Source organism: Triturus cristatus, chromosome 4_2, assembly GCF_964204655.1.
Source record: "Triturus cristatus chromosome 4_2, aTriCri1.1, whole genome shotgun sequence".
Lineage (NCBI taxonomy): Eukaryota > Metazoa > Chordata > Amphibia > Caudata > Salamandridae > Triturus > Triturus cristatus.
This window is the reverse complement of record NC_140586.1, coordinates 342,204,034-342,229,953: the sequence shown is the minus strand read 5'-3', so window position 1 is coordinate 342,229,953 and position 25,920 is coordinate 342,204,034.

Genomic DNA, 25,920 nt, shown 5'->3' with positions numbered 1-25,920 from the left:
AATAAGGTTAGGCTGTGGGAGATGTAGAAAGGTTTTCACCAAAGGCATTAATTGGTGCCACTTTAACCCTCTCTGACCAATCCATTTAATGTCTACATTTGGCAAAGCAAGGTCTCTCACCATACCTCTTTTTTCTGCATACTGTTCACTCCAGAAGACATAGCTGTGACCTACAATCCACACTGTGAACATCTTTCAAGGAGATCTGGATGTACTCAGGAGGTGTCTTTCAGTAGAATGGCAATATGAAATGAAAGACAGTTGGAAAATGGAGGCATATATATTTTTTCATAAAAAGAACTCATTGGCTGTTTCAGAACATTCAACACTAAAAACTAGGCTGTATGTTTAGATTTTTACAAGCCTGTTTTGTATTGGTTCTGAAAATTGTGTTCCCACAGAAGATTAATTTGGATTTGCTGTTAGGTTTGACAGGTGAAGCACTCTTGCTGTTTGGAATAGAAACATTGTGTGCTGAACTTCTGACCTCTCTGCTCACACCAGTGTTCCATGAGCTGTTGCTATGGTAGCAGGCAGAAGTCAAGTTGGGGGAAGGGTTCATTTGGAAAGGGGTTGCAGTTTTCCACCAATAGCAATGTGTGATTTAATTTGAAAAAATGTTGGAAGCACTGAGATTTGTAATTAACATGTATATGTGTGAAAAAAGTAAGGGAAACATTGGCATTTACTGGTTCTGGTGGAAGGAGAGAGGTGTACAGCTCTGAGATTCTGACTCTGATAATCTGCTTTTTGAGTGCCACATTTCTTTCTCAACTAACTAATTTTAAAGGTGAGATATGAGTTTGAGAGGGGATGTATGTGGTGAATTTTGATATAAAAAATTGAATTGTGATTCTTCTTTAAAAGTTATGTTTTACATTTTGTGGTTTGGGAGATATTTAACTGTCTTGAACTTGTAAAATATTATGGAGTATGTTTTCACAATAAGTTAAGGTGTACTGGTATCACTGAGGAAGAATGTTTTGTGCCTAGAATCAAACCATGAGTCTGTGTGCACACAGGAATTGTTGTCAGAGGTTTTAATTGTGTTGGTCCGGTTCTGCAAGAATGGCATTTGTAGGAAAGGGGCAGCTTTTTTTTTATAAATATGATGGTTTTATTAATAAATAAGTTATTTTGTTGGTCAGGTAAGTGTGTAATTTCTGTATTTATCACACATTTAGTTTCATGCTCCCTTTTTTTCACTTCTCCTCTATGTGCTTTTCTCTTTTCCGTTGTACTCTCTCAAGGACCTTGTAGGGTGTAAAAAAAAAAATTTGTTTTAAAAAAAAACAACAAAAAAAATACGCGTACCGTACGCGTACGGTAAAAAAAATTATAAAAAAATTAATTACAAATTTTAAAAAAAAGTTGAGAGGTAAGGTTGGCTCTTAAAAGAGCTGTTGTGTTAATACAGGGACAGAGGAAAGAAAGAATGGGAATATTAACAAGGACCACAGATGTGCTGGTCTATCTTATTGTTTATTAAGGAAATACTGATCTCCTCATGAACAATTAGACCATAACATCTGGAGCACCTCATTTGTACCCTCTGAAATCGAGGGTTCGTTTCCAGAGGAGCAGAAGAGGGTGATGCTCCCACCGCAGAGGAAGGGCTCGGCTGAGCTGCCGAAGATGTACTCGGCTGAGCTTCTGCGGATGTGCTCGGGTGACTTACTGAAGGGTTTGCTTCAGTATGTCGAGCAAAAGTCCTTGAATGAACATCCCTAAGGTGTCTCAACATAGTGTGATTACCAAAGGAATACTTCTTTCTAGGATTACCTCTAGATAACACACGCTCACAAAGTGAGCAGGTAACTAAAGGAGCATTTACCTTTTTCTGCCCCTCAGGAAATGTAAAATACTCCCAAATAAAAGAACTCTTCTGTTTCCTCCTTCTCTGTCTGATGATGCTGCTGCCCTGCTCACTCTCAGAAGAGGTCTGCTGCTCTGCCATTGTATCCCAAAGACAATTCAGCTCCTTCTCCTAAGAAATCACAAGCAGTAATGAGGGGAATGGGTGTGGTGTAGGAAGATTCTAGAACTGAAAGTAGTTTAAACCAATCAAAAGTGTTGTTTCTTGATCACAACCGTACGCGCACGTTAAGCTTACCGAGCGCGTACGGTAAAAGTACGCATGCACGTACGAAAGACACACGCACGCGCGCATGCGCATTACAGGCACGCTCTTACGCTTCCGCGTAACATGCGCGTGTAAAGCATGCGCTTACGCGTCACGTAGGAAGTACGGACACCTACGCAAATTGCGTAAGCATGCGCACACGGAGTATAAATATTACGTACGCTCATCGTACATAACGCGAAGCGCGCGCTTACGGTAAGCTTACCGTAAGCGCACGGTAAAAAAATAAAAAAAATAAAAAAAAGGTTTGTTGAAGATATTAACTATGTTATACAACTATATCTAACCATTTATTTAAAAAAGGTGAATCTTTATAAATTGAAGAATGCATTACAACCATGAATAAATACATAGGTAGAATAGTGTTTAAAGGGAAAAAGAAAAAGAAAAAAAATGATGTAAAAAAAAAAACAATGAAAAAACCATAGGTTTCACACACATTAAGGTTAGGAATTAGAATTCAAAAAACCATGCAAAAACACAGAAAAAAAAATAGGTTTCACACACGTTATATTTAGAAATTAGCTTTTAATTTGTTATAGTTAGCTGGACATTTCTCTCGTAAAAAAACATTGAAATTCCCCCGTTATAGTTAGTTCAGCTAACTATAACTTGCGCACCCGCAATCCACTGCTGATGACGTCACATATTACATCACTCATGACATGGTCAGTGACATCACTCATGACATCACTAATGACATCTAAAATGACATCATTGATGACATCACTAATGACGTCAACAATGTGATAAATTACATCTTCTCACACCCTTAAAAAACCTTTGATATACCAACTCAAAATTACAGAGTTCAATTCTCATATCCATAAATAATGCAATACCAATAACTGCATACCCACATAATAACTTTTAGGTCTTCATACACCTCCACACACTCACCTGTAAAGTCACTCATAGTTACAGTCACTCCATAAAAAAGTATCATATGAATTTATACACACACCTATATAGACACTCACACACTACCAATCATCCATAGAGGTACTCTCACACCTAGTCATACATACAATTAATCACACTGCCATTTACTCACCTATGCAGTTATACACACTCAAGTTCCCTTGCTCACAAAAATAGTATCACATTTTTATGCTCTATTAGAATCATTGAAAAAAGCACACACTCATCCATACAGTCACTGTCACAATCACACATTCTCACATCTAGCCACTTATATACTCTTACACACATATATACTGCCTTTCACATATGTAGTTAGTCACAAATGTACCACTGAGATATACATTCAATCCCTAACACACCCATACATACACTCGCTCAACCGTACAGTCCATCACAGATGCACTCTTAAAACCATGCACCCATAGGTTCACCCACTCACACATCTATGCACAGAGTCACACACAGCCTACCCACACTAACACTGAGCCACCCACACAGATACTCAGACAACCAATCAATAACCCATAAAGACACTCATATAGCTATTCACAAAAGCATGCAGCCACTTATACACCAACAGACAGACAGATACAGACATTCACACAGTTTAGTCACTAGTCTGCAGTAAGATACATTTGTGATGTCATGAGTGATGTCACTGACCATGTCATGAGTGATGTAATATGTGACGTCATCAGCAGTGGATTGCGGGTGCGCGAGTTATAGTTAGCTGAACTAACTATAACGGGGGAATTTCAATGTTTTTTTACGAGAGAAATGTCCAGCTAACTATAACATGTGTGAAACCTATGGTTTTTTCTGTGAATATATATATATATATCAGTGAAAAAACCATAGGTTTCACACATGTTATAGTTAGCTGGACATTTTACTGATAAAAAACTAATGAAATTCCCCCGTTATAGTTAGTGCAGGCAACTATAACTCACGCGACCGCAATCCTCTGCTGATGACATATCTGTCTTTAAGAAAAAAAAATATTTGTAATATATGTATAGCTAAAATTTAATGGAAGAAGACATGGGCAAATATGTGTCTAAATACAGTATTAGCATCAGCAGAGGATTGCGGTCGCGTGAGTTATAGTTGCCTGCACTAACTATAACGGGGGAATTTCATTGGTTTTTTATCAGTAAAATGTCCAGCTAACTATAACATGTGTGAAACCTATGGTTTTTTCACTGAATTTGCAAGGTTTTTTAAATGCTAATTCCTAACTATAACGTGTGTGAAACCTATGGTTTTTTCAGTGAATTTGACGTTTTTTTAAATGCTAAGTTACTTTACGCCATTCGTGGCGTGCGCGCCCACTTAACGCAGGTCGTTCCGTGCGCGCACGGTGCGCTCCGCGCACCGCGCGCCCACTTTACGCAGTTAGTGCCGTGCACGCACGGTGGGCACGTTACGCTGGATGGGCCATGTACGCGCGATGCGCTTCGCGCACCGTGCGCACATGGAGGACATATTATGCGCTTCGTTGTGAAAGGTAAGCTTTTAAATTTTCTTAATAAATTTATTGGCCATGCACACGGGGTGGGGAGAATGTAGATACTTTTTTTTTTTTAAATAATTTTTACCGTACGCGTACGGTAAGCGTAATCGGCCATTTTTAAAAAAAAATTAAAAATGAATTTTTGGCCTTGGGGGTTCATTGGGGACACATTCATCATGGCTAGGTGGTTAGGAGCTGTCTAAACAGTCCCTTTACTTGTTTTTTGCCTTTGGTTTTCCTCCCCCCCTCAGAGTGCGAGAGAGAAAATGGCGGCCGTCGCTTCCTGGTTTCGAACGATTCGAATGTTTACTAAGATCTAACAGCCAATCAGAATCGCGCTCGCGCACGGCACCGTACGCGTACGGTAAGCTTACGGTAAGCGCACCGTAAGCTGGCTCAGATATATATATTGATTTAAATGCTATTTTCCCAGGAACTACTGAACAGATTTACACCAGATCTACAAAAGGCACTTCCTTGACCTGAGGACTACCTCTCTGCCAAATTTCAAGTAACTCTGTTCAGCCGTTCGGGCTGTAGCTGTGTCTAAAGGTCCTATGGAAAAATGCATGGGAAAAACGCGTTTTGGGACCCCCCTTTTTTCTCAGCCCTCGCTTGACGAATCCCCCCGAGACTTTCAGGGTAGGAGCGTAGCGTAGCGCCCCACCTATTTTGAAAATTTCGCGAGGATTTGTCGACCGGCGCCAAAGTTATTCCAAATAGAATGTTGCGGATTTCCTATGGTAAGAGGGTCCTAACTATAACTACCTACTGGCGACCGCCAGTAGGTAATATATATATATATATATATATATATATTCACTGAAAAAACCATAGGTTTCACACATGTTATAGTTAGCTGGACATTTTACTGATAAAAAAACAATGAAATTCCCCCGTTATAGTTACTGTAGGCAACTATAACTCACGCGACCGCAATCCTCTGCTGATGCTAATACTGTATTTAGACACTTATTTGCCCATATCTTCTTCCATTAAATTTTAGCTATACATATATTACAAATATTTTTTTTTTATAAAGACACATATGTCATCAGCAGAGGATTACGGTCGCGTGAGTTATAGTTGCCTACAGTAACTATAACGGGGGAATTTCATTGGTTTTTTATCAGTAAAATGTCCAGCTAACTATAACATGTGTGAAACCTATGGTTTTTTCAGTGAATTAGCAAGGTTTTTTAAATGCTATTTCCTAACTATAACGTGTGTGAAACCTATGATTTTTTCAGTGAATTTGTACGGTTTTTTAAATGCTAAGTTACTTTACGCCATTTGTGGCGTGCGCGCCCACTTAACGCAGTTCGTTCTGTGCACGGTTTTTATCAACTTTAATAAGCCCTGTACATTTGGTGGCCTTCGGCCACCAAAAGCACAGAGGGTGAGGTCAATGTGGATAGTGTTTTTTTTATTTCGATTTTATAATTTCATGTTGCCAAAATTACGTTTTTTTTCTCTATTAATAAGCCCTGCACATTTGGTGGCCTGCGGCCACCAAAAGCACAGGGGGTGGGGTAAGTGTGGATAGTGTTTTTTTTATTTTTATTTTTTTACCGTAAGCGTACGGTAAGCTTACGGTAAGCATACGGTAAGCGTACGGTAAGCGTACCCCGCGAAATTGCCGAAAAAAAAATAAAACCGTTTTTGCTCTTGGGGGATGTTTGGGGACTCCCTCAACATGACTATGTGGGAGGGAGTTGTCAAAACAGCCCCGTAACATGTTTTTGGCCATCATGTTTGATAAACAACACTCAGTGCGAGAGACAAAATGGCGGACGCCGCTTCCTGGTTTCGGCCGATTCGAATGTTTACTAAGATCTAAGAGCCAATCAGAATCGCGCTCGCGCACGCCACCGTAAGCTTACGGTAAGCGTACGGTAAGCGTACGGTAAGCGTACCGTAAGCGGGCTCAGATATATATATTGATTTAAAGGCTATTTTCTCAGAATCTACTGAACAGATTTACACCAAACCTACAAAAGGCACTTCCTTGACCTAGGGACTACCTCTCTGCCAAATTTCTAGTAATTCTGTTCAGCCGTTCGGGCTGTAGCTCGTTCTAAAGGTCCTATGGAAAAATGCATGGGAAAAACGCGTTTTGGGACCCCCCCTTTATCTCAGCCCCCGCTTGATGAATCCCCCCGAGACTTTCAGGGTAGGAGCGGAGCGTAGCGCCCCACCTATTTTGAGAAATTCGCGAGGATTCGTCGACCGGCGCCAAAGTTATTCAAAATAGAATGTTGAGGTTTTCCTATGGAAACGTGGTCCTAACTATAACTACCTACTGGCGACCGCCAGTAGGTAATATATACATATATATATATATATATATATATTACCTACTGGCGGTTGCCAGTAGGCAGTTATAGTTAGGACCTAGTTTCCATAAGAAAAGTGTTTTTTGTTTTCCCAATAACTTTAGCACCGGATGATGAATTTTCGCGAAATTTTCAAAACTAGTGGGGCTCTCCGGTCAGCTCTTGTCTTGAAAGTTTCGGGGTGATTTGTCAAGCGGGAGCTGAGAAAAAAGGGGGGGTCCCAAAACGTGTTTTCTCAATGTTATTTTCCATAGGAAACTTTAGACACAGCTACAGCCCGAACTACTGATCAGAATTACACCAAATTTGGCAAAAAGGTAGCCCTTGGTTCAGAAAGAGCACTTTTTGTTAAATGGTGTAAATCCCCAGCACGAACTTGGCTCCAGTTGGCTGCCAACACTTCAAACCAGGAAGTGTTGGCAGCCATCTTGTGCCTCGCATCGGGTAAAAATTTTCAGGGGGGCTGCTGCTGGAGGCTGGAGGCTCGCTGCTGGCAGACGGGGCGAAGATGCCTCTCGCTGTCTAAAAGCAGGCAATTGAGAATTGAATGGGGACGCGTGTCACTCTAATTAAAGGGAACTTTCTTCAAGCAGGACCTGCACTTGCAGTGGAAATGGAAGGCAATAGAGATACCAACCTATCACAGCAATTTAGAAATTGCTGTTTTGATAAAAGAACGATGACATTTTTCTGGAAACTAGAAAAAAAACAGTGCGTGCCTGTGGTCGCCGGGTAAATGAAAAAGTCCAAATGTGAGGAGGCCGACAAATGAGTTTCATTTTAATGTTCAGGACGAGCACGGCAGGTGGCGTTGCAGTGCTTCAGTGGACGCAAAAGTTCGCATAAAAACAACAGATTGCATTTTAACAAGGCTAACATAACTTTTTCATGATTCCCCAGAACACTGTATATAACAACAGTGGAAGCTGTAATCGATACATTATGAACTCTCACAAACTAAAATTCCTATATGTCATCTGGCCAATTGCTCTCCGCTCCGATCTTGGAGGCTCTGTTTTCTTTTGAAGAATTCGGGAAGACAGATGCAGCCTCTATGTACATCACCAGCCGCACTTGGTATGACATAAGCACCAGCACAAGGTGTCGTAGCGAAATTATTTCACTGCTCGGCGAGGGCACACGGTCATCATAGCACAGGTGTGTACATTTATTCTTATACCAGTTCTATGCAAACCCTAAACATGTTCTAGTTCAAGCGCTATGCGGCATGTTGTCCCAACAATAGCTTACTCTTCTTGTATTGCTGTCCCTTGTCACGCGTGACACTATTAGACTTCCCCTAATGTTTAGGTCACAGCTATCTGCATTCTGGGACTTGTAGTGTCGCTATCAACAATGCACTAAAAAAAATCACATGATGGAAAGGCGGCTGACTGAAAAACAAGACTGGTTAAAGGTGTCATGCAAGACACGGAGCCCCTTTGCTGGCTGGTTGCACCAGCTTTCATTTGGTGAAGTACATTGTGTTCTTTACAGCATAAATCTGTACGTTTTACCAGCATCGAGTACAACGTTGTTTACAAACTGCGCATCAAATCTATGCACTCACGTACACACTGCAGGTGCAGCAACCAGTCTCATTTATCCTAAAACCTTACATGAAAATGTAACTGCATCCGGTGTACAACCATGATGGATAAGCACATCTTTTGATGAGCACAAGAGAATGGCCCATTGAGAACAGAGACAAATAAAGTGCTCAGGATGAAAAATCTTAATATAAGGGATCTGTGTCACCCGCCACATTGCACAAAGTATTATCCGGCTCTGCAACAGTTTCTGGTATGAAAGACAGACAACAGGTAGAAGATATGCGTTAAATAAATGTAAGGGGGGATATTTGCTCATTTTTCATGCAAAGGAGAGCAGCAAGCAATGTTGCTGCTCTGCTTTGCATGAAATGGAGACAGCAGAAATGCGTCATATCTGCTAAAATATGGCCTCTTTCTGCTGTCTCCCTGCGCTGGTGCACTGTGTGCTGCCTGGCACCAAAGCAGGCACCCTTGCACCATGGTGCAAGGGTACCTTCTTTACAGGCCGGATTGTTTTTGTGCAGGAAGAGTTACCTTCTTGCACAAAAACAGTCCTTAAAGGCATTTTTCAGAATGCAGCATGCATAGAAAGAGGAATTAACAAAGATAAATACAAATATTTCTCTTTGTAATGCCTGGTTCAGGAAGGCGTACCATTTTGCTGCAATTCTAGGTTTACTCACCCTAACAAATCTGGGATTGTGTCAAAATCCATGAGTGGATGCAAGGGAACGCCCATGCTCCACCCATGGGACACCTCCCTGACACAAAGTAACACAAGATAGTGCTAAGTGCTGCCTTGTTACTTTTTTTTAAAACTTTCACGCAAAGCCACTCAAATCGGATTTGCATGACTTTTTAAATTACAAATAACATTTTGCAACATTGCTGAGCCCAACAAGTGGCTTATTCACGACGCAAAATAATTGTAAATCTGGGTTCCAGTGTTGACATCCGGGGAGGGTTTAAGACACAGGGAACTCCTGCCCCATTTTAATATTTGTGTATATAAATGAAACCTATAGCAGCAAGAAAATAGAGGAGGTTGACAGAGAGGGGAAGAAAGAAAGAAAGATGGTTTCCTGAGGTAAGAGGGGAAACCGATATATGCAGAGAGGAATAGATAACAAGAGTGGAAGATGAAAAGTGAAACAGAGAGAGCAAGGATAGGAGAAAAAGAGAGAGTGTGAAAAAAGGAAGAGAGATACAAGACCAGAGAGAGAGGAAAAAGGGGGAGAAAGAGAGTAAAAAGGACGAATGATTAAAGAAAGGAAGAGGGAAAGTGAGAGAGAAAACAAGAAAGACAATGAGATGGGAAGAGGGAAATGAAGGAAGAGAGAAATTATAGAGAATATATGATAGATACTTAGGAAAGGGAATAGCAAAATAGATGTTCACGTAAATTTGTAGTGAGAGATAGCAGTATAGTGACAGGCACAGATTGATTTCGAAAAAACGACGGAGTACGAAAGAGGGATGGAGAAATATTGAGTGAAGGGGGATTAGAGTCGAGGAGAAAGAGTGGGGACAAGACAGATACAGAGGGAGAGAGGGGGAAAAAGACAGAGAATGATGGATCTGTAAACATCATTCAATCCTAACTGTCAAGATAAGGTACCATTATGCATCCATTGACCAGGTTCCAGTGCCTCTTAACAGACATTTAGAAGTTGTGTCATTTGTATCATCAGGAAGGAAGACTACAGACCAGAAGACCTGCACATTTCTTCCATACGTTTATAACAGGGTTGTAACACAGACCCCTACAGCCAGTGAGGTGCAGATGGGCCCCAGCTCTTCAGAGGCACAACCATTCAACCCAAGACCAATGAATATATGTGTGACATATGGGAGCCTTGTGGATCCCCTCATTCCATTTTGCAGGGGGGCCTCCATCACTTTACTTCACGCCACTTGTTTAAAGGCACTTCACAATTTACCAAACAAATGAGATTTTACAATAATGCAGATGACACCCAGCTGTTCTTGTACAGAGGATTTTACAAAGGGGGTTAACACATCTAAATTGAGCATGTTAGGTTCACCCTAAACAAGACTTCTCTAACAAGTAGCTCATGAGCTACTGGGAGCTTCGCAGCTACCTGCAGGTTGCTCTCCAGTGTGCAGCCCAGACTACTAAATTAGACATTTTTGCTTGAATGAACTAATATATGTAAAATAAAACTGAGAGTTTTTATTAAATATGAACATGTGTGTATTTTCAGAACTCATACGTTCATGTTTGGAGAACAATGGTTTAATTTGTGAAATATATTTAAAGCTGATATGTGAGTGATTAATCATGTGGCATTGGTCAAACAGATTACTAATACCATAACCTTTGGTGCCAGAGGCATTGGGTTATATATTATCCATTAAAGGCATTTGAAACTGACAAAACCTTTTCACACTGCAAGTGGGCACTAATGTAATCTTGTGTGGTATGGCCACTACCACAACACTAATAATATGAGTAGCTCCTCATCGTTTTCATTTAACATAAGTAGCTTTTGCTACAGAAGAGTTTGGAGATTCCTGCCCTAAACATAAATAAATAGTGAGCGTACGCTAAGACTTATACATTCCCTCTCTAAACTAAGGCTGGAGTGCAAGTTATATATGCTTGAATATATCCACACTGCCCCATTAGAAAAAGTTAAGACCCTGGGCATTACCCAAATCTAGATGCTGTCCATTAACACTACTCCCTGCCAGACATCCAACATCGGCCTTCCAGTACTACCTTGCACTGCTGGACTCAATAAGTAGATTTTGAGCCAAGCTCATTGTACTATCATGGCGACACCTTCCTGTGGTACTCATTCACTTTGTCTTCCTAGCCCTAGGCAGTCCTCAGTAAAGCACATTATTTGAGGCTTACGTGGGACCAAGGGCACACCATTTTGGTGAGGCCCCATAAACTAGGAATTGTATCTGCTTTGCAAGGGTGGAATTCTGATAGAATCTGACATTCAAGTTTGTGATTTACAGGTTACATACAGATATCTGCAGCAGGCACATCAACTGAGAGACATGTACCAATTGAACACTTAAAGAAAGAAAGCACAGAAAGTAGTGGCGCACTAGAACTAAGCACTATTCATGTGTTATTTTGTTAATGTGGACTTTGAAGGTCACGAGGTGGCAAGTGACATTCGTGCATTACAAATAAACCCAGCGTACCCCTGTAACATTTCCCCTTATCGTCTAGAACCAACCTATCCCTTCCTTGTCATCCTTCGCATCCAATTACCCCCTCAATGTATGTTCTGATGTGTGTTTTTGAACACTAAAATGTGTCAACCATAGGAAAGAGTGCCGATCTTTTCTTGCTGTATTGGTTTTGGAGCCATCTGTCCTCTTTGCTCTCCTAAACAGAAAAATACTGGCTCCTGCATAACACCTCTATGCATGAGGCAAAAATCACAAATCCACAAGTAGACCTAGTTATGTTTATTTTAGTGTGAGCCGCTGAGCCCAAATGTTGTCAGCTCAAGAACAGGGTCCTGTCTAGAGTGGGGCTTGAGTCAAGCAGCTCTAGTTGCCCCCTCATGTGAAGTCTGAAAGTTAGATATGAGACTGAAGAGCCATCTCTTCCACCAAACATTTCACTTAAGGGGTTATTAATAATACAGCTTTTGTTTCTCTTCCCCTCTCATGTTCAGCCGGGGCTAAGAAGCAACTGACATTTGTACTAACACCTCACAAACACAATAAATTTATATATATATATATATATATATATATATATATATATATATACACTGGAAAAAACACAGGTTTCAGGGATGTTATAGTTAGTTGGACATTTTACTCGTACAAAACCAGAGAAATTTGGCCGTTATAGTTAGTTCAGCTAACTATAACTCATGCCCTTGCAATGCACTGCTGATGACGTCACATATTACATCATTCATGACATGGTCAGTGACATCGCTGATGACATCACTGATGACATCTCAAATGACATCACTGATGACATCACTGCTGACAGCATCCAATGAATGTGTGTTTCTGTAAATCTGTAAAGTTTAAATATGATATATATATATATATATTCACTGAAAAAACCATAGGTTTCACACACGTTATAGTTAGGAATTAGCATTTAAAAAACCTTGCAAATTCACTGAAAAAACCATAGGTTTCACACATGTTATAGTTAGCGGAAATTTTACTGATAAAAAACCAGTGAAATTCCCCCGTTATAGTTAGTGCAGGCAACTATAACTCACGCGACCGCAATCCTCTGCTGATGCTAATACTGTATTTAGACACTTATATGCCCATGTCTTCTTCCATACATTTTTAGCTATACATATATTACAAATATTTTTTTTTCATAAAGACACATATGTCATCAGCAGAAGATTGCGGTCGCGTGAGTTATAGTTGCCTGCACTAACTATAACGGGGGAATTTCACTGGTTTTTTATCAGTAAAATTTCCGCTAACTATAACATGTGTGAAACCTATGGTTTTTTCAGTGAATTTGCAAGGTTTTTTAAATGCTAATTCCTAACTATAACGTGTGTGAAACCTATGGTTTTTTCAGTGAATATGTACGGTTTTTTAAATGCTAAGTTACTTTACGCCATTCGAGGCGTGCGCGCCCACTTTACGCAGTTCGTTCCGTGCACGGTTTTTATCAACTTTAATAAGCCCTGTACATTTGGTGGCCTTCGGCCACCAAAAGCACAGGGGGTGGGGTCAATGTGGATAGTGTTTTTTTTATTTCAATTTTATAATTTCATGTTGCCAAAATTTAGTTTTTTTACCTATTAATAAGCCCTGTACATTTGGTGGCCTTCGGCCACCAAAAGCACAGGGGGTGGGGTAAGTGTGGATAGTGTTTTTTTTATTTTTATTTTTTTACCGTACGCTTACGGTAAGCGTACGGTAAGCGTACCCCGCGAAATTGCCGAAAAAAAAATAAAACCGTTTTTGCTCTTGGGGGATGTTTGTGGACTCCCTCAACATGACTATGTGGGAGGGAGTTGTCAAAACAGCCCCGTAACATGTTTTTGGCCATCATGTTTGATAAACAACACTCAGTGCGAGAGACAAAATGGCGGCCGCCGCTTCCTGGTTTTGGCCGATTCGAATGTTTACTAAGATCTAAGAGCCAATCAGAATCGCGCTCGCGCACGCCACCGTACGCTTACCGTAAGCGTACGGTAAGCATACCGTAAGCGGGCTCAGATATATATATTGATTTAAAGGCTATTTTCTCAGAATCTACTGAACAGATTTACACCAAACCTACAAAAGGCACTTCCTTGACCTAGGGACTACCTCTCTGCCAAATTTTGAGTAATTCTGTTCAGCCGTTCGGGCTGTAGCTCGTTCTAAAGGTCCTATGGAAAAATGCATGGGAAAAACGCGTTTTGGGACCCCCCTTTTATCTCAGCCCCCGCTTGACGGATCCCCCCGAGACTTTCAGGGTAGGAGCGGAGCGTAGCGCCCCACCTATTTTGAGAAATTCGCGAGGATTCGTCGACCGGCGCCAAAGTTATTCAAAATAGAATGTTGAGGTTTTCCTATGGAAACGTGGTCCTAACTATAACTACCTACTGGCGACCGCCAGTAGGTAATATATATATATATATATATATATATATATATATATATATATATATATATATATATATATATATATATATGTATATATGCCAAGGTGTATTGAAGAGTTGGTGGGTGTATAAGTGTCTGCATGGATGATTTAGTAGGTGCATGACTGACTGTATAAGTGAGTGATTAAATGTGTCTTACTGAATGCATGGGTTAGTGACTGATACAGACATTCACACAGTTTAGTTTTTCAGTTGGTGTGTAAGCGGTTGCATGGGTTGGTGAGTAGCTAAATTCGGGTCTATATGGGTTATTGATTGGTAGTCTGAGTATCTGTATGGGTGCTTGAGTGTCTGTGTGGGGGGTGGGAGGTGTGACTCTGTACATAGATCTGTGAGTGGGTGATTCACTGGGTGTATGGGTTCAAGAGTGCATCTGTGAAGGGTTGTATGAGTGGGTGAGTGTGTGTATGGGTGTGTTGGTGAGTAAATGGATGCCTCAGTGGTACATGTGTGAGTAACTGCATATGTGAAGGCAGTATATGTGGCTGTTGGAGTATATAAATGACTATATGTGAGAGTGAGTGATTGTGAGAGTGGCTGTATGGATGTGTGCGTGCTTTAATTAGTAATTGTATAAGAGTGTAAGTATGTGTTAGTATATGTTTGAATAAGTGAGGTGGTGTGTATATAACTGTATAGGTAAGTAAATGGGAGTGTGGTTGATTCTTTGCATGACTGACTAGGTGTGTGAGTAACTGTATGGATGAGTGGCGGTGTGTGAGTGTCGGTATACATATGTGAGTGCATATAATAGTGCTGTATTGATGGATGACTGCATGTATGAGTGACTGTATGGGTGAATGAGTGGATGTGTGTGTAGATCTTGAAATTATTGAGTGGGTATGCACTAACTGGTATTGGTGTGTCTACTGTTTCGAAAATGGTAGTCTGTATTTTAGAGTGGGTGTATCAAAGGTTATATTAGGGTATGAGGAGGTGCATCAGATTATGACGTGGATGATGTCATCAGTGATGTTATTTGAGATGTCATCAGTGATGTCATCAGTGATGTCACTGACCATGTCATGAATGATGTAATATGTGACGTCATCAGCAGTGCATTGAGGTGGCACGAGTTATAGTTAGCTGAACTAACTATAATGGCCAAATTTCTCTGTTTTTTTACGAGTAAAATGTCCAACTAACTATAACATCCCTGAAACCTGTGGTTTTTTCAGTGAATTTCTAAGGTTTAGTAAATGCTAATTTCTAACTATAACGTCCCTGAAACCTATGTTTTTTTCAGTGAATTTCAAAGGTTTTTTAAATGCTAATTTCTAACTATAACATCCCTGAAATCTGTGGTTTTTTCATTGAATATATATATATATATGTATATGTATATGTAGGTAGTTATAGCTAGAACCTAGTTTACATAGGAAAATCATTTTTTGATTTGCTAAGAACTTTGGCGTCGTTTGACGAATCTTCACAAAAATTCACTTTAAAAAAGTCTATCCAGGTCAGCCCCTATCCTGAAAGTTTGGGGGTGATTCATCAAGCGGGGGCTGAGAAAAAAGGGGATCCCAAAACACATTTTTTCGTGTGTTAATTTGTATAGGGAATTTTGAGACAGGCTACAGTCCGAACTGCTGAACAGAATTACACCAAATTTGGTAGAAATGTAGCTCTTGGTTCAGAAAATGACCTTTTTTTAAAATGGTGTAAATCCGTTCAGTAGTTGCTGAGAAATTAAAAAAATAAGAGGCAAAAAATCAATTTCCCATAGGAATCTTTAGCCAAGGCTACAGCCCGAACTGCTGAACGGAATTACAACAAATTTGGCAAAAAGGTTTTGCCTGATTCAGAAAGCAACTTTTTTTTTAAATGGTGTAAATCCATTCAGTAGTTGCTGAGAAATTAAAAAAATAAAAGTTTCGATATCTGGGGCAGCAGTGGGTTTGCGCACGCTCCCGACCACGCACTTCACTGTGATTGGCTGCCAACACTCTCAACCAGGAAGTATTGGCAGCCATCTTGTGACTCAAAAACAGTCGAAAAAAGATTAAAAGAGAAGAAAAGGGGGCAGGGTAGAAACACCCTGACCCCCTAGTTCTGCTCACGGGGGTCCCACAAGGACCCCCAGGACCAAAAATGATTTTTAATTTAAAAATGAAAACGTCAGAATGCACGCTGGGTGCACGCATCCAGACAATCCTATAATTATATTGTGGGGCCTGTGGCGCCTCCGCAGCCCCGGGGACCGCCACCTCCCTGGGACTATGTAAATAGGAGTGGGAGGGCTCACAGCCCTCCCGCAGTCCCGGGGACTGCCACCTCCCCGGGGCGTGTTTTGGAATTTTTGGGGGGCGTCCGTTTCCCCCCAAGCTCCGGGGATTGCCACTCCCCGGGGCTTTAATTAAATATGCAGGGGGGGCTTCGTGGGCTCCCCGAAGCCCCAGGGAACACCACCTCTCCGGGGTTTTGAAAATAGAGGGAGGAGGCTGCACGGCTCCCTTGCTGGAGCCCTTGATGGCCCTGGGGACCGCCATTCCCTAGGGCCGGCTCTTGCAATGTCCCGGGGAGCTCAACCCCAGGACGTGTCTCGCACACTGTCATTGCAAACCCTGGTTGCTTCGTTGAAGCGAGAGGAGGAAAACCTGCTCTCGGTTCAAATAAGAAAAGTAGGATTGCTTTTGGGCAAGGGGATCTGTATGTTAGCAGGTCCCGTTGCCCAAAAGGAATGCGGACTGCCGTTGGAGGCGGGGAACTGGGGGGACTGTGGAGGTATTGGGGCTCCCCCCACTATCACCAACAGAGGCCAGGCCCCAGGGCCCTCCCCTTGGAAAAAAATATACAAAATATGTAGATGTGGACATCCCTCGGTGGATGGGGTCCCCGAGGCAATTGTAAATTAATGAAAGTGAACGCTTTTTATTTTTCATAAAAGTTTGGAGTCGGGACCCTAGAGCGGCCCCCTAGTGTGAATACGAAGGGTGTGCGGCTCTCAGCGTGGCCCCCTAGTCTGAACGTGCTGGGTGCGCGGCTCTCAGCATGGCACTCGAGTATTTCTTCGGACTTTAAAACACCGAGAAGCATATTCTCAAGAACACATCGCCAAGTTAACAGCACTTTATCGCAGCCAAAATGGTGATAAATTTTGCGCACCATTCATAAGCTGGTGCAAACAGCCCATATCACCAGTTTACCAGCGAGAGCAGCCTCAAAAAGCATCGTCACGGATGACCCCGGTAAATATTGCTAATGAGATGCAGAGTAGGCGCTCCCGCGCAAAAAGCAGTGAATGCACCACTTTGCAACTTTCTCAACCATCAGCAAGATCGGCGAACAGAGTACAAAATAGGTGAAAAGGTGCATTAGCACCAGGAAGTTTAGACGTGCTCTGACCTGGTGAAAAGTCAGACTACAGCCTGCAACATGAAAAGGAGCCCAGCCCACAGCCACACCTGAACGACAACAGATGCAATGGAGCCAACAATCTTGCAGCTCGGACACCCAACAGTGCCCCGACACCCCCCGCCACCAGCCCCTTGTCCGCCATCCCCCCCTGATCCCCCTCAACAAACAAATGTGACAGCAACCTTCCGAAATCTGGAACGTAACAAATCGGGTGATGCCGCACAATTATAATAAAAAAGATGCATGTGAGGTTGGACAAATGAGAATCTCAGTCACCTATGAATTTACATATCAAACATTTTATTTAAACAAAACAACAAAATAAAAGTAGGTACAGCCATGGCGAGTCATCCTTCGACAATCTGTGAATCACAGCCTGCAAGACAAAAAGCAAGATAAGATTGTGCGTCATGCGCCCATCAAAGGAGAGATAGAGAGAGAAAGAGTGAGAGAGAGGAGGAGAGAGAGAAAGAAAGAGTGCGAGATAGAGGAAGAGAGAAAGAGAGAAAGAGTGAGAGAGGAAGAGAGAGAGAAAGAGAGAAACAGTGTGAGAGAGAGGAAGAGAGAGAGTGAGAGAGAGAGGAAGAGAGAGAGAAAGAGTGTGAGGGAGAGAAAGGAAGAGATAGAGAGGTAGAGTGAGTGCCGACACTGTAGACAAAACCCTTACAGCTCACCTTTCTGCCACCGGTGTGTCTCCAACCATGTGCCGGGACATAGTGCAGCCCTCAAGCTTACTCATCTGAAACATAGTATAGAATCAGTAATGGCAGAGTACATACAACTGCACACCCCTAAATCGCTGTCCCGCCCCAGCGCACCCAGGCTGCTGCACCCCATCCACTCTCGCCGCCCAGAGGTGTCTGCTCACCCCTGCACACCCAGGCTGCTGCACCCCATCCACTCCCACTGCCCAAAGGTGTCTGCCCACTCCTGGGCACATAGGCTGCTGCATACTATCCATTCCCACCGCTCAGAGGTGGCCGCCCGCCGCTGCGCAAACAAGCCTCTCTGCTCACCTTCCACCACCGGCATGTGTCTAAGAGGGCCCACCACATGCCGAAGCAACCTCCTCAGTCGTGGGGTACACGCAGTCCAGCCGAGATCACAATTCAGATCGGGTCTTGATTGCCAGGATGGTGTATCAAGGCCACACATCATCACAGGCTGCACACCAGCTCAGCTCTGGTGGCACTAACTCAGTGGAACTCAAGTCATCGCCACGTGGCGGGAAGCCCGTGTCGGGGGGGTCGACAATCTGTGAATCACAGCCTGCAAGACAAAAAGCAAAATAAGATTGTGCGTCATGCGCCCATCAAAGGAGAGAGAGAAAGAGAGAAAGAGTGAGAGAGAGGAAGACAGAGAGAGAGAGGAAGACAGAGAGAAAGACAGAGAGAGTGAGAGAGAAAGGAAGAGAGAGAAAGAGTAAGAGTGAGAGAGAGGAAGAGGAAGAGAGACAAAGAGAGAAACAGTGTGAGAGAGAGGAAGAAGGAGAGAGATGAAGAGAGTGAGAAAGAGAGAAAGAGTGTGAGAGAAAGGAAGAGATGGAGAGGGAGAGTGAGTGCCGACACTGCAGACAAAACCCTCACAGCTCAACTTTCCGCCACCTGTGTGTCTCCAACCATGTGCCTGTCCATACTGCAGCCCTCAAACTCACTCATCTGAAACATAGTATAGAATCAGTAATGGCAGAGTACATACAACTGCACATGCCTTCATCCCTGTCCTGCCCCTGCACACCCAGGCTGCTGCACCCCATCCACTCCCACCGCCCAGAGGTGTCTGTTTGCCCCTGCACACCCAGGCTGATGTACCCCATCCACTCCTGCCACCCAGAGGTGTCTGCCCGCCCCTGCGTACCCAGGCTGCTGCACACATCCACTCCCACCGCCCAGAGGTGACTGCCCACCGCTGCGCAAACAAGCCTTTCCGCTCACCTTCTGCCACCGGCGTGTGTCCAAAAGGGCCCACCACGTGCCGAAGCAACCTCCTCACCCGTGGCGTACACGCAGTCCAGCGAGCTCACAATTGAAATTGGGTCTTGATTGCCAGGATGATGTATGAAGGCCACGCATCATTGCAGTCTGCACAGCCGCTCTGCTCTGCAAGATAAGATTGTGCATCATGCGCCCCTCAAAGGAGAGAGAGAGAGAGAGAAAGAGAGAAAGAGTGAGAGAAAAGAAGAGAGAGAGAAAGAAAGAGTGAGAGAGGGAGGAAGAGAGAGAATGAGTGAGAGACAGAGAGAGGAAGAGAGAGAGAAAGAGAGAAAGAGAAAGAGTGTGAGAGAGAGAAAGGAAGAGATGGAGAGGGAGAGTGAGTGCCGACACTGTAGACAAAACCCTAACAGCTCAGCTTTCCGCCATTGGTGTGTCTCCAACCACGTGCCGGGACATACTGCAGCCTTCAAGCTCACTCATATGAAACATAGTATAGAATTAGTAATGGCAGAGTACATACAACTGCACACGCCTTCATCGCTGTCCCACCCCTGCGCACCCAGGTTGCTGCACCCCATCCACTCCCGCCTCTCAGAGGTGTCTGCCGGGCCCTGTGCATTCAGAGTGCTGCACCCCATCCACTCCTGCCACCCAGAGGTATCTGTGTGCACCCAGGTTGCTGCACCCCATCCCCTCTCGCTGCTCAGAGGTGTCTGCCTGGCCCAGTGCACTCAGGCTGCTGCACCCCATCCACTCCTGCCACCCAGAGGTGTCTGTGCGCACCCAGGCTGCTGCACACCATCCACTCCCCCCTCCCAGAGGTGACTGCCCACCCTTTTGCACCCAGGCTGTTGCACCCAATCCACTCCCACCACCCAGAGGTGACTGCCTGCCCCTGCGCACCCAGGCTGCTGCACACCATCCACTCCCACCACCCAGAGGTGTCTGCCTGCCCCTGCGCACCCAGGCCTCACTTCTCACCTTCCGCCACCTGCGTGTAGAAAAGAGTGTCCACCAAGTGCTGCTTCCAGGGCATCCTCCACATCATGCAGCCCCGCTCCACAGGCCACCAGGTCCCACATTTGGTGCTGCGTTTTGATTTTACCATGGCAGAGGACATACCAGTGCACCCTCCATCATCTCAGGTTGCACACCTGCTCAGCCCTTGCGGTTCCACTAACTCTGTGACCAGTGAGGCCACGCTGCGTGGCGGTAGGCCCCCTCTGTTTGATGGCTCAGGCCTACACTGCGGTCCAGCAGGGCACCCAAAATCTGACCTGTCCAGACCGCCGGGACCGGGCATCATCACAGGCTGCACACCCGCTGAGCACTTACAGTGCCCCTACCTCAGTGCACCGAAAGTCACCAGCCCGTGGCAGTGTGCCTGTGCCGGCCGCAGTGCATCCGGTGCCACCAAGTCTGAAATGGAAATGGCGTGGAGCACGTGCGCCTGGTCCTTTTAATTGGCAGGGTCACATGTCCTGTGACGCCTGTGCTTTATGGGTGTGGTGTGGGTGAAAACCAGCCATCAGGGAGTGGTTGTGGTGTACTGACAACTAGACCTGTGAGCAGCAGATCACTACAATGAAAATCTGGGCCATGTAGCGTTGTTGTCCCTCTCTGTATGCGTAAGCGGAGTGGGCTGGCCTGGCGTATGCCAGTCCTGCATGAGGCTGTAAACAATGACTCCGGAGCTCTGGGCGTGGTTCCGTCCTGGGCTGTATGAGGAATCAACTGATGCGGGTGTCCCTGTTGTAGTGCTGCCACCACCCGGGCCGCAAGCGCCAATCACTGACCCTACATTCATCCATACTTCCACACATGAAAGATCGTGCACATGACATATCTGTGTGGATATGAATGTTTATTGCACATTCAGTGGAGTGTTGCAGCTGTAGCAATACAGGGCCATGCAAAGCCCAAATTTCCGTTTTTAGCACATAGAGGGCAGCCAATTAGAGCCAAGCTTGTGCTCGGGGGTTAGGCTCCACTTATCCAATCACTCCGCCAATTCCAAAGCACTTATAAATTCACTATACACTCTCCTTGCAGTACTCTAATGATCCAGTCTCTACCTATGTACTTATACAATGACCGAGACAAAGTTACATCACCAAAGTTTTCCCCACTGCCAGAGGTAACATGGTTGCGAGTGCTGTCCACAGTAGAATGTAATGTGGTAGGGCCCAGGAGCAGCATTATGCATACATAATGAACACACGGACACAGTTAGATAGATAGTGGAACTGGGTACTGGCACGTGCGCTCGGCCCCTTTTTATTACCAGGGCCACATGTCCAGTGGCATCTATGCTGGATGTGTGTGGGGTGAGTGTAAGCCAGCCCTCAGGGAATGGTGGGTGCTGGCAACAAGTACAACAGTAATCATCAGATGGAGAAGTGTGGCTCAATGATTAGAGCGGCAGACCCTGATGCAGAGGTCTAGCCCGGGACCAGGGTTCAATTCCTCGCCTTGGCGGGTCTTGGGCTCAAAATTCCACGGACCTGATAATTCTCGCCTCGGTGCCATTCCAATCATGGAGTCCCACTCTGCAACTCTGGGCAATAGCTTGCTTAATCTCCACAACGGCCCCCACAACGCTAAGGATGCCTGGCCTCCACCTTGGGGGTGCCCAGGAGTGGACGCCTCACAGGGAAAGCCAGGATGGGTTCCACAGCGGTATTCGTAAAAGCGCCTTGAGACCCTTGCGGGTGAGTAGTGCGCTATACAAGTATCAATTTTACACACAGAGATTCAATCATAAAGGGTCCCTGACTTGTGTTGCACTAAGGTAGGGGCACCAGATGTGAAATAATACACAAAAGATTCTATCATAAAGAGCTCATGACTTGTGGTACACTGAGGTTGGGGCAGCAGATCTGAAATCATACACAAAAGATTCTATCATAAAGGGTCCATGAGTTGTGGTGCACTGAGGTAGGGGCATCAGAAGCATTACGCTTGTGCACAGCTAGCGATGATGCGTGGTCCGGGAGGGCCGCACTGGTAACAATGTCTGTTGCCTACTGGACTGTGTCATCTGCAATCGCAACTCAATCTGAATTGTGAGCTCTGCTGTTCGTAATGTGGATCGAAGGCAGTAGTCAGCACAGACATCGAGGAATACTTTTTGTCACTTCCTCTTGACAACATCCGAGGACATAGAGTACAATTCTGTCTGCAATTAATAAATCATGTCTCAATGTAAATTGTGAGCTCTGCTGACCGCAGTGTGGGCGTATGGAACAAAAGATGAAATATATATGGACTACATTGTCGAAATATGTAGGTTTCAGGGACGTTATAGTTAGTTGCCTACTGGACTCTGAAATTAATGAATCAAGACTGAATTTGAATTGTGAGCCCTGCTGACCACAGTGTAGGCTGGAGGTAGCGTTCAGCAAAGGCCCACAGCCATGTGGCATTGACTTTAGCTGCACAGATTGGGAGCATTTGGTCTTCTTAACCGATGATAGTCTTTTACATAATTTGCATCGATACTCATTTTGAATTGTGAGCCCTGCTGACTGCAGTGTAGGCCGGCGACAGCGATCAGGAAGGGCCCACAGCCATGTGGCATTGACTTGAGCTGCACAGACTTAGTGGCACCTGAAGAACTCAGCGTGTCCGCAGCCTGCGATGATGCTTGGTCCGGGAGGGCTGCACTGGTAGCATTGTCTGCTGCCTACTGCACTGCATCATCTGCAATCGCGACTCTATCTCAACTGTAGGCCGGAGGCAGCGGTCAGCAAGGACAGACAGCCATGTGGCGTTGACTTGAGCTGCACTGTTAGTAACACCAGAACCACTCAGTGTGTGTGCAGCCAGCGATGATGTGTGGTCCGGGTGGGCCACAGTGGGAGCAATGCCTGTTGCCTACTTGACTGCGTCATCTGCAATCATGACTCAATTTCAATTGTGAGCCCTGCTGTCCTCACTGTAGATCAAAGGTAGTAGTCAGCACAGACATCGAGAAATGCTTTTTGTCACTTCCTCTTGACAAAATCCGAGGACATAGAGTACAAGTCTGTCTGCAATTAATAAATCATGTCTCAATTTAAATTGTGAGCTCTGCTGTCCGCAGTGTAGACTGCCATTCAGTGTTCCTTTGGACTTGCAAGATGCATTTGGTCATTATAGTAAAGCTATAACTGATATAAAATAAGTTCTTGCAGCAAGGATACTAAAAGGATATTATGTAGGTTTTAGGGATGTTATACTTAGTTGCCTACTGGACTCTGCAATTAATGAATCAAGACTCAATTTTAATTGTGAGCCCTGCTGACCTCAGTGTAGGCCGGAGAGAGCGGTCAGCAAGGGCCCACAGCCATGTGACTTTGACTTGAGCTGCACAGGGTTAGTGGTACCTGAAGCACTCAGCGTGTGCGCAGCCAGCGATGATGCGTGGTCCGGGCGGGCCGCACTGGATGCAATGTCTGTTGCCTACTGGACTGCGTCATCTGCAATCGCGACTCTATCTGAATTGTCAACCCTGCTAACCGCAGTATAGGCCAGAGGCAGCGGTCGGCAGGACACTGACTTGAGCTGCACAGAGTTAGTGGCACCTGAAGCATTCAGCGTGTGCGTAGTCAGCGATTATGCGTGGTCAAGTCGGGCTGTACTGGTAGCAATGTCTTTTGCCTAATTATTTCTGCCTCAATAAGGCCACGTGGCGGTGACTTGTGGTGTACAGAGTTAGTGGTACCTGAAGCATTCAGCATGTGTGCAGCCTGCAATGATGCGTGGTCCAGGCGAGCTGCACTGGTAGAAATGTCTTTTGCATAATGAATTCTGCCTTAATAAGGCTACGTGGCGATGACTTGTGGTGCACTGAGTTAGTGACACCTGAAGCATTCAGCATGTGCGCAGCCTGCGATTATACGCGGTCAAGACGGGCTGCATTGGTAGCAATGTTCTTTGCCTAATTATTTCTGCCTCAGTAAGGCCACGTGGCGGTGACTTGTGGTGCACAGAGTTAGTGGTACCTGAAGCATTCAGCGTGTGCGCAATCTCCGATGATACGTGGTCTGGGCAAGCCGCACTGGGAGCAATGTCTCTTGCCTACTGGACTGCATCATCTGGAATCGTGACTCGCTCTGAATTGTGCACTACCCTGTTCTGTGCTGCCTCAGTGGTAGTGGGGGGGTGGTCTGGGGGGGGAGGTCCTGGGGGTGGTGGTGGTGGGTGTTGTGGCCTTCTTGGGTGTCGGAGCTGTATGATCAGTAACTCTATGACATGTGTTGGTCTTCAGATGTGGCTCTGGGCTGGGCTCCCTTTCATACTGTAGGTAGTCATCCTGCTTTACACCAGTAAAAGGCAGTTGTTAAATTCTTACTGCTAACGTGGCTTTTCGCCTGTTTTTGGATCGCATCGCAGATTTAGCTGGTCATTGGAAATATCGAGAAATGGTGATTTTGAGTTATTTTTGCACGGGAACGCCTACTCTGCATATCATTAGCGTTAGTTGTTGCTCTCATTTGTGGCGATTTTTTTAGCGGAAGCTATCGCTGGAAAACTGGCGATATCGGCAGTTTTCACCAGGTTGAGAATGGGATGATAATTTAAAAATCACAGAAAAAAGCATAGGTTTGATGGTACCTGAAGCATTCAGCGTGTGCGCAGTCTACGATGATGCGTGGTCTGGGCAAGCCGCACTGGGAGCAATGTCTCTTGCCTACTGGACTGCATCATCTGGAATCGTGACTCGCTCTGAATTGTGAGCCCTTCTGTCCACAGTTTATATCGAAGGCAGTAGTCTGTACAGACATAACTCTGTGGTGTTGTGCCGCTTGGTTCCAGGGGACCTGCATCGAGGAGGGTGGCGGTCACGGCAGGGGCCTTGTGGCAGGGTGAGGGCCGCCACTGTGACAGACATGTTGGCCTTCCCAGAAGTGAACCACACCCAGAGTCCCGGCCTATTTATTCACACTCCTATGCTGGAGTGGCATACGTTGGACCAGCCCACTCCGCTTCCGCTTCTGCTTACAGAGGGGGACAACACAGCTATTATTTGTGAGATTATTTCCACTGCCTGAGGTAACATGGTTGCGTCCACTGTCCACAACACTACAAACACCAGCAGTATATATACACATGGAGAGGTCTGTGCTCTGCATAGTGAGGTCTGTCTAGCACATTACTGCTACACTTGGCATTGTTTGCATTGTTATTGATGGGTGACTTGCATCCTTCACACATACTTGGTTGGCACATCATCCAACATTCAGCTATTGTGTGGCTGAGGGACCATGCCGTTTTGGGAAGGTCCGCTGTCCTGTTCTGTGCTGCCTCAGTGGTAGTGGGGTGGTGGTCTGAGGGGGGAGGTCCTGGGGGTGGTGGTGGTGGGTGTTGTGGCCTTCTTGGGTGTCGGAGCTGTATGATCAGTAACTCTATGACATGTGTTGGTCTTCAGATGTGGCTCTGGGCTGGGCTCCCTTTCATACTGTAGGTAGTCATCCTGCTTTACACCAGTAAAAGGCAGTTGTTAAATTCTTACTGCTAACGTGGCTTTTCGCCTGCTTTTG